The sequence below is a fragment of the Stenella coeruleoalba genome (assembly GCF_951394435.1).
Source record: "Stenella coeruleoalba genome assembly, chromosome: 20".
Taxonomy (NCBI): domain Eukaryota; kingdom Metazoa; phylum Chordata; class Mammalia; order Artiodactyla; family Delphinidae; genus Stenella; species Stenella coeruleoalba.
Window position 1 is genome coordinate 9,419,257 of NC_137166.1, and position 12,823 is coordinate 9,432,079.

At 49.9% G+C, this 12,823-nt stretch overlaps 1 protein-coding gene across 1 annotated transcript in view; it reads right to left on the reverse strand.

The window, feature by feature from the left end:
- Positions 1 to 12,823, reverse strand: part of WWOX (WW domain containing oxidoreductase) — a 973,003-nt gene that overhangs the window by 421,065 nt on the left and 539,115 nt on the right. The window lies entirely within an intron of this gene.

Genomic DNA, 12,823 nt, shown 5'->3' on the forward strand with positions numbered 1-12,823 from the left:
AGAGTTGCCAAAGGATCCAGCAATCCCGCTCCTGGGCATATATCCAGACAAAACTATACTTTGAAAAGATACATGCACCCCTATGTTCACAGCAGCACTACTCACAATAGCCAAGACATGAAAACAACCTAAATACCCACCAACAGATGAATGGATAAAGAAGATGTGGTGTATATCTGCAATGGAATACTACACAGCCATCAAAAGGAATGAAACCTTTGCAGCAACGTCGATGGGCCTAGAGATGAGCATACTAAGTGAAGTAAGTCAGACAGAGAAAGACAGATACCATATGACATCACTTATATGGAGAATCTAAAATATGACACAAATGAACCTATGTATGAAACAGCAAGAGACTCAGGGACATAGAGAACAGACGGGTGGCTGCTGACGGGGAGGGGGCTGGGGGAGGGATGGATTGGGAGTTTGGGATTAGCAGAGGCAAACTAGTATATATATATAGGATGGATAACCAACAAGGTCCTACTGTAGAGCACAGGGAACTATATTCAATATCCTGTGATAAACCATAATGGAAAAGAATATGAAAAAGAATATATATGTGTATATATACATATATAACTGAGTCACTTTGCTATACAGTAGAAATTAACACAACATTATAAATCAACTATACTTCAATAAAATTTAAAAAAGAAAAAAAAAACTAGGACTGAGCTCCGGGACGTTGACTATCTATCCCCTGCCTGGCTGTACCCACAGCACCTCCCCTGTATGCTGTGCAAGCTCATGGGCTGACTCTCTAGGGAAGAAGAGACAGACAGTAAAGGAGGGAACAAATGCTTCCATATTCAGATAGTTCTAAGTGCTCAGAAGAAAAGAGGCAGAGTGGATAGGGAGGGCAGGGTTTGAATCCGACTCCATCACTTACTAACCAGGTGGCTCAAACATCTTGCTAAGCCTCTCTGAGCCTCAACACCTCACTTATACAAGAAGGAGGCTAATTATAGTATCTGTATCACAGGGCTGTGACGAGACGCTAAGAACACAGTCTGGCATATAACGGAGCATTTAATAAATAATGAAATGATGATTATTGCTATTGTTTTTATTTAGATAGGGTGGTCAGTGCAGGCCTCTGAGGAAGCGATCATTGAATTGAGTCAGAAAGATGAGAAAGAGCCAGTCACGGCAAAAGGAGGCACATGTGCAAAGGCCCTGAGGCAGGTATAGGCTCTGTACGTCTGAGGAATAGAAAGAAGACCAGAGTGGCTGGAGGGCACTCAGCAAGACTGTGCATGATGTGAAACAACGTCTGTGAGGCAGGCAGGATTCCAGCCCCGAAGGATGAGCCAACGCTGGTAGAGAGTGTGGATATTTATTCTAAGTGGAACTTGAAGCCACGGGGAGGGTACATGTAAGTCAGCTACTGGCACGATACTGCTGCCTAACAAGCAACCCTGAAACCTCACAAGAACAACCGTTTCTTGTTCTCACTCGCTGGAATACGGGTTGGCTGGAGGTTGCCTAATATCGACTGGGCTTGGCTGAACTCGGCTCCAAGTGGAAAGTCAGGTTCAGGTGCACTTTACGTGTCTCATCCTGAGGCTCCAGCTGCAGAGGCCCTGGCTCTGAGAAAAGCGCGAGGGGGCAAACCCAGTCGTGCACATTTCCAGACTCTGCTCGCATCATATTGGCTAAGATTCCACGGGCAAAAGAAAGTCACGTGACCTGCTCCAGGAGCGAGGAAGTTCACCCATCATGAGGCCGTGGCAAGGCCGGTCAGATCCAGGACTCCCCTGCTTTCTGAAAGTTCGCTTTACACCACTTTGCTTTTACAAAGAACCTATATTAGTACCTGTTTTCTCTCACTGAAAGAACTCCCCGAAGGATTTTCACTTTTACACCAAAAAAAAAAAAAAAAATGATGAAGAGCAAAATTCTTGCTCAGTGTTCGCTCTGCAGAGAAGCTCCTTCCCCGGGGACCGCACCCAGCATCAAGCCGCGGTGGCTCTGAACTGCGTCTGCGAGCATCTCTGCTTTACGTGCACGGGTTGCGTGCATCTGTTAGCAAGATGTGTCCTAAGGTACTGGTTTCTTAGCTTTATGCCATCTCAGCTTACGAAAGCCTTCCTAGGAAGCTCTGCTTTGGGGCAGCGGGGGAACCTGTGTGGTATTGCTACTGTGGAGTGTGACAGGGCGAAAGAGGTCATGTTATCCACGGTCCACGGGAAACGGGTGCACGTTCCCAGGGCATCCGGAAGACCCAGGAGGGTCAGAGCTCAGCGGAGCTGCGACCATCACCGCATGCACCACCCCACCCCCTGGCCTGTCAGCCCCAGTCTCACATTCTGCCCCATTCTGGATCAAACGAGGTCAGCTTTCTGCTGGACCTGCCTTTGAAGAGGAACCAAACCACCCACGGATCGTCGAATCAGAAGGGAGGGGTGCCCTTTGACAAGTCACAGGCTGGCTTGTGCCATCTCGGCGCTGGCCTTCTGGCATCGTTTAGCTTTCTCAGAGGCAGCCCTCCTAAGCTCCGCTTGGGAGAGGAGACACGTTGTGGGCCTGCCCGGTAGCCTCTGCAGCCTTGGCACAAGGTTCAGCCTCACGGTGGCTCAAGTCAGGGCTGGGAAGGAGCAGGGACCCTTTGTTTTCCTCGGCAGGGTTCTGTAACCTGCACAGTCCTCGCTGGGGTGCGATACAATGTGCTTTCCCGAACTGGATGACCGAAGTCGTCCATTGTATTTTATCTGTGATCTCGCCCCCCTACCCACCCTCAGCTCTACTCTTGGAACTATGTGAGGGGGGGGAAAAAAAAAGGAGGAGGAGAAATATATGAGGAGGGTGTGGCAGTGAGGGGCTGGGTGTCTATGAAAGTTTATGTGCTAAATAACAGCTGTGAAGCGTTTAATGTTTCAATGAACGTTTTATGTTTACAATAAAAAATCCTCCAGCCGAGAAGGCCTCTAAAATGTTACATTTCCTAGCAGATCCAAGAAAAAGAGGCAAAGGGAGAAGATTCCCACCAACCCCTCTGTGGGGAGGAACCCCCAAACAGGAACATTTAAAGGAGGTCCCCCCCAATATCCTGCATTTGCATACCCGGCTCAGTTGTGAGTGAGCAGGGAATAAAGGCCAGGATACACAAGCATGAAAAGTACGCTCATTTTTCTCAAAGCCAAGTACCCATGGCGAGAAGCCTTGGAAACTCAGGCTCTGGAAAGGGGTGGCGGAGGGACTGGGGGAGGGGGCGGGGAGGGGCGGGGGGAGATACCCAGCTCAGCCAAAGCTGGCTAAGAAATCTGGCTGTAATCAGTCAGTCCACTGACAGGAACTGATCAAGCGCCATTAGGCTGAGTTCTTCCAGGAAAGAGCCTGGCTCCAAGGACTCTGGCTTTGGTACAGAGACACAGGTTCAAGTCTAAATCCTGCTCTGAACTGGCTCAGTCTCCTAAGGTAAGTTCTTTATCCTCTCGGGACCCTAGTTTCTTGATCAATAAAATTCAAGTGGAGGGCTTCCCTGGTGGCGCAGTGGGTGAGAGTCCGCCTGCCGATGCAGGGGACACGGGTTCGTGCCCCGGTCCGGGAAGATCCCACGTGCCGCGGAGCGGCTGGGCCCGAGTGCCATGGCCGCCGAGCCTGCGCGGCCGGAGCCTGTGCTCTGCAACGGAATGCGTCAATGGCGTACTCGGAGTAAGTCGGGAGCAGGCAGGCGCTGGGAAGCCAGCCTTGGGATGGACTCGGATCACGGCAGGCGGTGAGCATTGGGGGGAGGACTTAAGTCTGGATGCTGGAGGAAACCGGGGGCTTGTTACAGCTTTGCGGAAAACGTGAGCTTTGTTCTTTGCTTAACCGATGACTTTAGTCAAATGGGCTTTCAGGTCAAGAAGCCCATTTTGCTTTTTATCTCCTTAGCAATTCCTGTTTTCCACTTGGCCTTCAGGTACTAGAAATACAGTGTAGCCCACAGCCCCTCCCTAATCTGGTCCCTTCTTGCCTCTCCTGCATACAAGGCTCGTGCAGCTACTCCAACAAATAGATAAAAACCAAAACTCCTGTGCAGCTTCTCAGACACACTCTGCAGTTTTGAGCCTATGAGCTTTAGAAGTCCTATTTCCTTCTGCTTGTTATGCCCTTCCCCACATCTCTTCTTCTTTCAGCAAACTCCTACTCAGGCCTCAAAGCCCAGGTGGAGAACCACCTTCTCATCTGGGTCAAATGCCCCGGGCACAGCGCTCTGAAAGCACGCACTGCTTTCCTGTGCCCCGATGCCCATCGCACTGCCTTAAAAACGCTGATTACTGTTCTGATTTCTCTTCTCAACAATGCTTCTTGGGGGTAGCTAACTGAGTCTTAATCATCTTGGCACCCCTGTGTGTAGTTCCAGGCACGAAGTGGACTAGATCCCCAGGAAGAATTTGCTGGTGAATGAAGAAATGAATGGTGGAAAACACCGCTTCCTTTCTATGATGACAGGAGATGGCACTGCTGGCCTCCAAGGGACAAACAGGGCCACTGTTCCCCTTCTCAACTCATGACTGTCACTTCACCCCCAGAGAGAGGAGACACCCTTTGCTCTCCTGGACAGGAAGAGTGGCTCTCCTCTGCTAGCCTTTGCCTCGCCCTGGGAACAGACAAGAACCAGGGGCTGACTTGCCACGCCACTTAGCAAGGAAGCCATTCAGACCTCTGCCACGCTGATAGAAAGATGTTCAAGCACCTCCCAGGAGAAAGGTGGGCGTTTCCTTCAGGGGCTGGACCAGTTCACTTTCTGTTCAGGCACAGCTGCGGGCTGTGCATGTTGGGGTATCATGCTTGGGAGACACTAACGAGGTCCCTTCTGTTCTCCCAGAAGACAGGGCCCTGTCCTGCCTCTCTCTGGATGCCCAAGAAGTGGTCACTGACTAATTGCATGCCACTGCCCTGGCTCTTACCATGAACCATGACAGTCACGGCGGTGGGTGTTGACTGGACAATTTCCAACGAATGCCCGCAAAGTTTCGCAAGCATGCCAGCTACCCAAGAGGTGAAGGGTGGAAACTCACACAGTAAACCAAAGTGAAAACAAAACTGTGTCGCCGAACCCCATGTGAACTGAAACCACAGGGCTGAGCGCTCTGACTCCCGAGACACACAAACAGCTTCCCCCCCCGCATGAGTCACTGGTGTGGCCAGGATGATGTGAGAGGGAGAAGGCCCGATTTGAGGGAAGGTTTCTCAGTGTTCTGGGGACCCTCTGTGCTTTCCGTTCCCTCAGAGTAGAAGGAAAGAGAACCTTCATACAACACTGACTACGCCCCTTAGGGTCTGGTCAGTGTTGGAGATACAAACATCCAATGGGTTTTCAGAATAATACCGTCTAGAAACGAACTATCATCTCCAGATCCATGTGACAATAGAGCACCCAGGGTGTTTACACAACTAGACCAGCCAGAGCTGGAATGTGCGTTCTTTCCTTCTGCCACAGTTCACCAGAGGTCACACCGGAAACCCGGACTGGCCAAGTGGGCGGGAGTTTTTCCTGCTCTCCTAGCGGTCTCCAAACTGCTTTGATCATACACCACTACCAGTAAAATTAAATCCTGAACATTCCCCCCAAGAGCTGTACACTTACATATCCATAAATGAGCTATATACCTCTAGGTGGAATATTACAAAACATTCAAAGAAATGGGAATTGAAATGGGATGAGACGAAAGATAAACAGAAGCTACAATGTTTTCTTCCCATAGCCTACCGAGTGCAGGGGTCACAGGGTGGCCAGATCAAAAAATACAGGTAGCCCAGTTAAGTGTGGAAGGCAGTTTTGCTAAAACATTATTTCTTGTTGCTCTGAGATTCAAATTTAAAAGAGCTTCCTGTATTTTTATTTGTTAAATCTGGCAACCCTAAGGGGTCAGCAATTGTACTCTACGAAAAGGCCACAGTAAGTCGTCTAGGCTTTGTGGGACAACTACTCAGTTCTCCGGTGTAGTGTGAACACAGCCCCAGACAACTACTAAACAGAGGGTGTGGCTGTGTTTCAATAAAACTTTATTTATAAAAACCAGACTTGGTGGTGGGCTGCAGTTGGCTGACGGCTGCCTAGTGGATCATCACGGGTACGTGCCACTCAGGAGAGCCCTGATCTATGGAAGAGAAGAGCCTGTATCTGCACAGTTCTCCAGTGACGTGACACAGAAGACAAACCCTTGTCCTGTTTTCTCTGGGGGCTTGGGGTGGGGTCAGGTGTGCTGGCAGAGGATGGGAACGACAACCCCTGTGTAACAGAGAGGGGTAAAGGAGTAAAAGCAGGAGCCTGTCGGAGCCTCATACATACGTGTGCACACACACACGAGCACGCACACGAGCACACACTCACATGCAAGTGCACACATGCACGTACACTGAGAAACCGCTCCACCAGGTCCAACGCTGGTGGACCTGCATTCAGTGCATCAAATTAAATGCTTCTCCTGCCCCAATTACTAGCGATTCAATCGGCCAACTGGCAGCCGTAACAACGCATTAGCCTTTTTGCCAAATCCATTCCAAGTCCCCTTCCAGCACTAAGAGGCATTAACTGGAACCCCGTGCCCGCGAGGAGGGGCACCCTCTGCTACACTTCGTGTCCCGCTCTGCACCTGGACCTCTGAATCCCCTCCTCAACGGTGGCCTTCTAATCTGTCCTGCGGCTGTTTCCCCCCACCTGCACCCCGCGGGGGCATAAAAGTCCGAGCTCGCGGTGACTGCCGACCATCAGCGCTAGTACTGTCTTCACAAATCATGTCAGCACTGGCTCTGCGCCAGAGGAAGCTGCAGGACTCAACGTTCCGCAGTCCCCGTGATGGGTCATTTCACACAGAAACACACGGGCACGGGGGACAGGCTGAGTCAGGTCAGCATTGCAGACGTGCCCTGAAACCCAGCCCTTCCTGAATCCTTCTTTCAGCTTCAGGCTGGGGGTGCTGGGGCTTCTTTCTGAGAACTGGGGTTCTCAGAAGACCAAACTGTTTTCCAGCTCAGAAGCACCGGGTGGAACAGAGGGCTGAGGCAGACGGTGGCTGTGCCTGGGGTCAGCCGAACAGAGGCCAGGGGCGGAGGGGCCCCAGAGGGAGTCGCTTAGGTGGTAGAAGGTGGGGACAGTTGGGGCGGACCTTAGTGCTTGGCTCCTGAAGCAACGTCTCCTTTGGGGAGACAATGGGAGTGAGCTGTCTAACTATACCGAGGGGGCGTGTGCGCGCGCGCGTGTGTAACAAGGAATGTACGGTTTTCCTGTTTTGTCTGACCCCAGTTATTCAATAACACAGCCCGCTTCTTCATGTGTAGTAAGGGGTCTCTCCACACCCACCCCAGCTCAGTCCTTGGTGTGAGGCCTATTGTGCTCTGACTGTAACACTCTCCCAGAGGCTGGGGGAACCTTAGAATTCTGGAGATGGGGAGTTTGCTTCCTGAAAGCATACAGCACCCAGCAGGCTCCTTGATAATTACTGCCGAAACAAGGTCCTAATGGTCTAAGTGTGGAGAAGTGTACAAACCATTCTCCCTTGAACCATTGCAAGAACGGTCCTCAGGATCACGCATTCATTCAGCAAACACCCCTGGAGTCAGGTACTGGAGCATCCAGAAGAAACTTCATAGCCTCAGCTTTGGGGAGGTCACAGCGCAGCTAGGAGGTCACCCGGGGTTACACAGCTTCCTGGTGACCTGCCTCAAGTTTCCATGACTTTTCAGCCACAAAGAAGAAGGCTGGACCCTCTGCTTTACTCCAACAATGGAAAAAGCAGAGTCAACCAGGAAGCCAGGGCTCCTTGCCATTGAACTTGGCCCATCACCTATGCCCACCTGGGGCCAGGACTAAATTGGCAACACAGGATGTGGCCTTTAGGGGGTCCCCGTCATAAGGGCAAAGAAATAGCATGTTCTCCCGGGTACGAAAACATGAAGACGGGACAACGTTTAGGGGGACTTTTCTGTCCATCCTCTACCTCCTGATCATCAGGGTGAGGGCACCGTGGCTCTGTGCTTAGGGGCACGGGCGCCGGGACCAGACAGCCCTGCTCGGAGCCCAGCTGTGGCCTCCGTCCGCACTCACATCTGTCAAATGGGCAGAGTCCCATCTGGCTCACCTACCGCCCATTTCAGGGGGAGAAGCAAGAGTCCATGACAGCAAGGAGGCTTCAAAACCACGAAGGATAATAAAATATGCGCGGGAGCGTTAAGGGACTAGGCAGACAACAGCGGTTCTGTGCAAACACGCGCTCGTCCAATAAAAGCAAGGGAAGTACAGATACCTTCATATTTTAATACGCCAAGGGTCCCAAAGCAGTGGATGTCTGACTACTTAAAAATCCCATTTTCTTCATGACACTTCATTGGCTAAATGTAGCCGGATTTTCACTTGTCAATCCCAGAGTCTTACACAGGGAGACTCTTCAGATGACAGGTATAAACACTGATTTTGTGTCTAATTATTATAATAACAAAAAAGCAATCATGACAATGACTCTATCTCAGAGCCTCTATCCCTGGCAACAGCACACGTGATACACAATACGAGGAAGGGGGAAAAGCATCTATTCAACTCCAACAGCTCCTAAATCTTCAAACGGCTTCAACCTCCTCTCCGTCACAACGTTCTGAACATTCACGTGTCAGACACACACCAGGGCTTTCGAATGTCACTTTTACCTAAGAGAACTGTTTTTCAGAAAGACACAGTCAGAACCTGGAACTTTCTGGCAGACGGCAGCTGTCACTTAGGGACCCACCTTGAGCGGCTTAAGGCCACACAACCCGTCCAGGCTCTGACCAGCGAGGTCTCTGTTATAGTAGAACTCAGAATCATGGGAGCACCTTTTTCCTGGGATGGAGGACATAAACTCAGAACAAGAAATTCTGATGAAGGGAAATGACTGACTGGGAGCTCATGGCGTTTGGGAGGCCAGGTGAGGGGAAAGAGTGACTTAGAAACCATCCAGGACGTAACCTAAAGCCTGGCAGGCACTTCCTCTTCAAATGCACTGCGCACGTCTCTGCAAGATGGAAATCAAGGTAAGGAAGGGCCACGGGAGTCAGCAAGGACTAGGTCATCATCTCTGATGCCTTCATGTTTGTACCCTCTCTCTCTTTCTTTTAACATAACCCAATAAAGTTAATTACTTCTACCCACCCCCAGCACTCTGCGAATCTAGTGTCTGCTCTGGAATCTGTTTGATGGGCCTCCGTGATGAAGGCAATAATAAGATGTACAACAGATACTATATCATCCCTTGCTGACGTCCTTGCTCGCCTGATGTCCAAGACACCTGGGAAGATGCAGCTCCCACTGTGGGATGGCCTATGACTACCTGATATGGGGGTGACATAGCCTGGCCTGCTGGCCTCAAGGTGGGACAGCTTTTTTTTTAAATTATGTATTTTATTTATTTATCTTTGGCTGCCTCGGGCCTTCGTTGCTGTGTGCGGGCTTCTCACTGCCGTGGCTTCTCTTGGTGCAGAGCACGGGCTCTAGGCGCGCGGGCTTCAGCAATTGTGGCACGCGGGCTCTAGAGCGCAGGCTCAGTAGTTGTGGCTCACGGGCTCAGTTGCTCCACGGCATGTGGGATCTTCCCGGACCAGGGCTCGAACCCGTGCCCCCTGCATTGACTGGCAGATTCTTAACCACTGTGTCACCAGGGAAGCCCCATGGTGGGACAGCTTTGAGGTACCATTTACACATCAGAGTTCCCTGAGCATCAGGTCGAAGCTAGCTATCACTTGAGGTCACATCTTCTCTTGCCTCCTTTCCCCTTTCCTACCTTGTTTTCCTCACCCATCCCAGGTTTCCCCTAAGAACACTCCCTCAATAAAACAAGGGCAGCCAAATCCCTGTGTCCTGCTCTCCTTCTAGGTGACTCTATTTGAGACACAGAGTTAAGGGAATCCACCAAGGCCAGAATCTCTTGAGGCAGGTTTTCCAGTCGTCTGGCAGGTAAACTGAGAAGGCCAACCATGCAGAGGTCAGAGGAAGACGGCGAGCGTGTACAGGACTCACGGGGAGACAAGCACGTATTTCGATCCCTGGTCCAGGTGGGGAAGGGGCACTTGCGTGGCTTCTGTCCACACAGCACAGGGCGGGGAGCGTCCGACGATTCACAAGTCCTCAGAGACACCCCCACCGAGAGCAGAGCAGGTGGGAAATCTTGGGCTTCCGTCTCGAACATTCTGTGACGTTGGAGACCCCCGGTGCCATTGTGGAAATGGACCAGGACGTGGGCCAGGTGCTACGGTGGCTGAGGAAGGCATGGCGACTCCAGGAGAACAGGAAGGTGCTAAGGGCAAGGAACCCGTCTGCTCTCTCCTCAGGGACAGGGCGGGCCTGTGCCTGCAGACACCGAAAGGGGGTCAGTGAATGAGGGCTCTGAACGCCTGTAAGGCTGAGCGTCAAACGAGAATGTTTACAGTTCACATCTGAATCATGCCTGGATGTCAAAGCACCTCAAAGCAGAATCTGGCCTACATATTAATCAGCGTTCTCCAGAGAGACAGAATCAATAGGATATACATGTACGGTGATTCGGTAATTTATTAATTAATGCTAAGCAATAGGCCTATGTGATTATGGAAGCGGAGAAGTCCCGAGGTCTTCAGCTGGCAAGCTGGAGGCCCAGGAGAGCCGACTGTGTACGTTCCAGTCGGAAAACCGGCAGGCTTGCTCAAGAAGAGCTGATGTTTCAGCTTGAGTCTAGAGGCAGGAAAAAGACCGAGGCACTCAGGCAGGAGGAGCTCCCCTTGCCCGTGAGAGGGTCAGCCTTCTGTGTTAGACGAGGCCCACCCACGTTAGGGAAGACAATCTGATTTACTCATTCTGCAGGTGCAAATGTCATGCGCATCCAAAACACAGCTTAACCAAGTATCTGCACACCCAGTGCTCAGTCAGTGATATATAAAACTAATCATCACAGCCCTAGTTACACATGAACCAGCTCTGTCCTCCAGCTGCACGAGATTAAGGGCCTGACATATTTCCCAAGTAGGTATGGAGAGAGCTCCAGCCACTAGAAATGAGAGCCAACAGCCCTTTAAGAATCCGGAAGACAAGCAGGTTCATGAACACAACAAATATTTATGAAGTTCTGATTAAGAGGATTATGGAAAGCTGCTATGGGCAAAACTGACATGCAAATATTACAGGTAAAGTCAAGACTTCTGAGGCTATACTCCTGAGACATACGTGGAGGGGAAACAAATTCCCTTTTCAATTCTCGTACAATCCTGGGCTTATCAGGAAAAACAACAAGGGTCTGGTGCTGATGCTTCCTTTCAACACCAAACACTCCAATTTCAGACTCACGGGCAACTGTAAGTGTCTAACTAGAATTTAAAACCACTGTTGGGCGTTCAGTAATTTTTAATGAACATCTTGTATTTATGATAAATGATAGTGGTCTTCCATTTATATTAGTGATATAAAGCGTTCCTTATAAATAGCTGTAATTATGAATCTACGTATATACAAAGGTAAATTAAAAACAAGTGATATAACAGAAAAGCAAACAGGACAAAAGTTGTGAAGGTGGTATAAAAGTGAAGTTTGGGAAACACTGTTTCACATTATCAAAAATGTGAAAAACCACAAAAAAGGAAGGTGGCCGTAAACAAACGGGTCTTGAAAAACTCTAGCGAGAGAAGATGAGGCGACAGCCAACAGCCCTCCACTCAGAGTCAGCGATGACACAGAGTGACTGTCACATCTTTATTCTTGTGCAAACACCACGCTCGTTCTCAGGAAAGGAGGAACTCAGAGCTAACGGAGATAATTCCTGAGCCCTTCCTGGGAATTACAGCAACAATCACTCCCACCTGCCATGGGTCCAAAAGCCACGGGAAAACAGGCCAGGTCAGGGATATCTCAATGAATTTCCATGAACTTACTTCTATTTTATTTAACTTAACTAAAGGACTGAGCCAAGTTTCCTTAAACTCAGATATGCCCACAGATGGTTAGTTAAGTATAAAGGTTTAATTTCTGATTAAAAAAAATTAGCCAAGGATATTGATTAGAACATATTCCAGGTAGATGTTATCTGTGCATCAAACTATCTCGAAACGTAGAGGTGTAAGACAACCACTTCTTCTGTTCGTGGATTCTGTGAGTCTGGAATTTGCAGAGGGCGCCAGGGTGACAGCAGGTCTCTGTTTCACAACGCTGGGAAGCTGGAGTCATCTGCAGGCTCACTGGTTCGCTTTGGGTCTGATGGTTGACGCAGGCTCAGTTCCTATCCACGGAGGCCTCTCTACGTGGTGTCTCCACGTGAGCCAGAATGAGCTTCCTCACAGCATCGTGGCCAGGTTCCAAGATGAAGCATCCCATGAGTGAGACAGGAACAGATGGAAGCTGTATCATCTTTTATGACCTGACTTCAGAAGTCCTACAATGTCCCCTGTACCACATTCTAATTAGTTCGCAGCAACTCAGTAAGGGCGGCCCCATTCTAGGATGGACTTAGACTCTTTTGCTGAGACAATGCCGAAGACTTTGCAGGCAAGTGTCAAAACCACGACAGAAAGGATTAACAGCAGAGGAACACTACACACCCTGCATCCTGCCCTCATCTCCCCTTCTTACAGTCTCCCCACTCCATAGCCATCATGATGACCATGAAAACCGTCCACATTATCACCCAAACGCCAAGTTCTAGTGCTTCATGCTGCCTCTTCTTCATTTCAAGGTAATGACTTTCACAACTGAAAAAGTCCAAGGAAACGAGGAAGGAAAGAAGGTGAGAAAGGGACGGGTGAGAATGGGATGAGAAAAAGAAGGAATTAACAAAGAGAAAAAAGGCAGAAAGAAGCCTACATTCCTTTCCTTTGTCACAAGCCTACACTGAAACAC